Genomic DNA, 351 nt, shown 5'->3' on the forward strand with positions numbered 1-351 from the left:
CCGCCCCGCCTCGACCGGACACTTCCGCTTCCGCTTCCCCCGGGCGCGCGGGGGCTGTGCCGGAAGCGCCCGCGCGACCCGGAAGCGGAGCGGGCGCGTGCGCAGAGGCGGCGCTGCCCCCGGCCCCCCCGCCCCGGCATGAGGGGAGCGGGCCCGGGCCCGGCGGGGCGGGGGGGCCGGTCCGCTTCCCCCGGGCGCGCGGGGGCTGTGCCGGAAGCGCCCGCGCGACCCGGAAGCGGAGCGGGCGCGTGCGCAGAGGCGGCGCTGCCCCCGGCCCCCCCGCCCCGGCATGAGGGGAGCGGGCCCGGGCCCGGCGGGGCGGGGGGGCCCGGCCGAGCCGGGTCACGGGAC

This window comes from Pyrgilauda ruficollis, unplaced genomic scaffold, assembly GCF_017590135.1.
Source record: "Pyrgilauda ruficollis isolate IOZ18807 unplaced genomic scaffold, ASM1759013v1 scaffold260, whole genome shotgun sequence".
Classification (NCBI taxonomy): Eukaryota; Metazoa; Chordata; class Aves; order Passeriformes; family Passeridae; genus Pyrgilauda; species Pyrgilauda ruficollis.